The sequence below is a fragment of the Hyperolius riggenbachi genome, unplaced genomic scaffold (assembly GCF_040937935.1).
Source record: "Hyperolius riggenbachi isolate aHypRig1 unplaced genomic scaffold, aHypRig1.pri scaffold_188, whole genome shotgun sequence".
NCBI classification, from domain to species: Eukaryota; Metazoa; Chordata; class Amphibia; order Anura; family Hyperoliidae; genus Hyperolius; species Hyperolius riggenbachi.
Window position 1 is genome coordinate 237,900 of NW_027152399.1, and position 3,633 is coordinate 241,532.

Below are 3,633 nucleotides of genomic sequence, written 5' to 3' on the forward strand. Positions count from 1 at the left end.
GTTTAAGAGTGATGTCACAGCACAATGGGAAAAAGGTGCCAATAATCCTTCACCTCCTCCTCCTCCCATGTCCAAGAAGGCAAGGACAGGGCGCTGTAGCGTCTGATGGTGATGTCAACATGCGGGCTTTCTTTAGTCCAACATTTCAGCTCAGCCCTTCGGGATCCACCCTCCGATCTCATGGTGATGTCGACATGCAGACTTTCTTTAGTCCAATGTCTCGCCTAAGCATCCACCCTCTGACAACGCCTCAAACGGCAGGTAGCTGACTACCTGACCTTAATTGCGGATATAGACACGCTGAGCAGCGATGAACCCCTGGACTACTGTGTGCACAGGCTTGACTTGTGGCCAGAGCTTTCACAATTATGCTATTAAACTTCTGGCTTGCCCCACCTCAAGTATCACAAAGGACCTTCAGCGCAGTAGAGAGGCTCAGGAGTAGTCTTAGCTACCGTAATATCTATGTTACGGCAGGACCCTTATTACACTTTCTCTTACAGGGCTATGGAAACCATTTTGCCCATGCAATAAAGTGAGGTGCAAAAATAAAGTACACCTAGCAGAGGATGGCTTTGATCCATCAACTTCTGCTGCGCCACTCTGCAGTCTGCTTGCATTTGTATACAATCTTCAAGTTTAAGAAGGGTACATTAGTTGAAATAGTTACACTACAATCTATGTTACAGCAAGGCCCTAATGACACTTTCTCTTAAGGGGCTATGGCGGCCATAGCCAGCCATAACCATCCTCTGCTAGGTGTACATTATTTTTCACACCTTGCTTTACCACATGGGCCAATTGGCGGTCATAGCCTCTTAAGAGAAAGTGTCAGTAGGGCCTTGCTGTAACATAGATTGTAGTGTAACTATTTTAACTAATGTACCCTTCTTAAACTTGAATATTGTATACAAATGTAAGCAGACTGCAGAGTGGTGCAGTGGAAGTGTGCTGGGCCCATAACCCAGAGGTTGATGGATCAGAACCATCCTCTGCTAGGCATGATTTCATTTTTGCACCTCGCTTTATTGCTTGGGCAAAACGGTTTCCATAGCCCTGTAAGAGAAAGAGTAATAAGGACCCTGCCATAACACAGATATTATGGTAGCTAAGACTACTCCTGGGCTTTTGTTGTAGTTGAAGAGATGAGAGAACTGTGACACCACACTTAAAAAAAAACAAAAAAAACAGCAAACAGAGAAGCTTCCCCATATTCAAGCATTGGATTTGGTAAAGTCTTAAGCCAATGTGTTGTAAGACACAAGTAAGCTTTAGGTTAGCAGGAATGGTTGCATGGCCACCTAGCTTTTCATCCTTCCCAGGCCAGCTAGGCTGGCTTTAGCCTGTAGTGTTGGTAGTATAGTGGTGAGCATAGCTGCCCTCCTAGCAGTTGACCTGGGTTTGATTCCTGGCCAATGATTGTGAGCATGCTGTTGACATCCTACACATCCCTGGAATACAAGATCCTCCTCCGGTGGAGGAGGAGAGGAGAAGGCCTGCAATCCAACAATCAATGTGAATTCTGACCTTAAAACAGTGGTTTGAGACAAATGTAGGATTTTTAGTGAGACTTTTGACGTGTATCCTACTCAACCATGTCTCTGTCCAGGTATTAGATCCCTTGAAATATCTTTTCCATCATATTTCTGGCCAGCATAATTTTTTTGAAATTTCAAAGTTTGCCTCTCCATTGAAGTATATTGCGGTTCGCGAAAGTTCACGCAAACCGAACTTTCGCAGTAGGTTCGCAAACCGGGTTCGCGAACCGAAAATCAGAGGTTCGGCCCATCTCTAGTCTTGTTATGTTTGTAAAGTGGTCTTTTAAAACAAGAGAAAAGTGTACTTTGTAACCATTTTAGTTTCTTTACATGAGGCAGAGGGCAGAGGTTTGGCATAATACACTCGGGCACCCTGTATACATATCTCAGGCACATAGATCAATGTCTATACCTATGACAGATAATTCTTTCATTTTTCAGTTTTCACTGTTGTCTTGCTTGAAACACTTTAACAGCATAAAATGCTACTTACCTATAACAATAGGGGCTCCCAAATGGTGGAAAGATCGCATCAGATTGTATGGTTAGCAAGCCCCCAATGATAAAGTCACCCTCTTGATAAAAATCTACCATATTTATTATGTCCCTTATATTGTCAGTATAGTTACTCGGACGGTGATGAATCTTGCATTGATAAAGGTTCATGAAGAGGAGAATCCAAAATAAATAAAACACAGTCTTGCAGCACATGCCATAGTGGTTTAGAGGGCTGAATACTAGAAGCAGCCTGCAGATCAGTGACATCTATGCAGTATATCAGTGTCAGTGTAATCTCCTCTCCCCTCCCCTCTCTTTTTATACAGTTTAGTGCCACAGAATTCTTATTGCGCTGAATATAACTGTAAGTTACGCCATTCTCAGCCTGGTATCAGCTGTTCCCTTTCTTTCGAAGAATAGAACATTACAATTTAAAATCTACTTTTAAAAAGGTGAAAAAAAGCTGTTATGAAGAAAAAGAAAAGAAAAGAAAGCGGTGTATATTGCTGTTAATTATTTGTATTCAGTGGTGTAGCAATAGGGATGCAGAGATTGTGACCTTTTTTGGTGGTGGTGGTGGTGGTGGTGGGGGGGGGGGGGGTTAGAGAGGGGCCCATTAGGAATTAGCAACCTCCTTCGACCATCTCATTAGCTTTGCATTTACCATAAGGCACTGTAGGCTTACAGGCACCTGATGATGGAGGGGTGGCTCCTTCCCTCCCCTAGTGCCTCCCTCCCTCCTTCCCTGTGCAGATACCTGATGAGATAGTAATAAGAGATTACTCAACCTGCTCTCGTCGTTCAACTGAGGAGATCTCCCTTCAGTCAGGAGCACCTCTAGCTACCTAATACTTGGGGACACCTCTAGCTACTTAATATTGAGGTTCCTTTAGCTACTTAATACTTGGGGGCAACTCTAGCTACTTGATGTTGAGGGCACGTCTGGCTACCTAATACTAAAGGGCACTTGTAGCTACCTATGATGGGCAAGGGAAGTAAGGGAGAAATGACAGCTGGGACAGCCAGCACACTTGCAGTGCGGTTCAGCGGGGGGTTGTAGATTCCTAGAGGGAAAAGTCTAAGGTGCCCGGACATCTGTGCCTATAGGCTCCTCTGCGGTAAATCCAGGCCTGATTGGTGCTATGCTGGTAATGAACACCTCTATATGTGCATTGCATAGTGTTAATCCTTACCAATCTGTTTCCTTACTCTACATACACCTCTCTGACACTGCAGCTGTCCTTGGTAGGTTTTTGGGCTCCACATCAATAGAGTGCATGCAAAACTCACACTGGGGCCCCAAGCTCCTTAGTTACACCACTGTTTGTACTGTTGGATTGGGTGATTTTCTATATGTGTAACACTAATTCAGTACACAATTTCTGACCAAAAAATGTTGTTATGTACTGTAAGTACCGTATTTTTCGGACCATAAGACGCTCCAGACTATAAGACGCACCTAGGATTAGAGGACAAAATCCAGGAAAAAAAATATATACAAAATCTGGTGTGTCTATGGTCAGGGGGTGTTACGCTCGGTGGTATATTCTCCACAGTCAGCACGACATGCATAACCTGACGTGAAGGAAACACACAC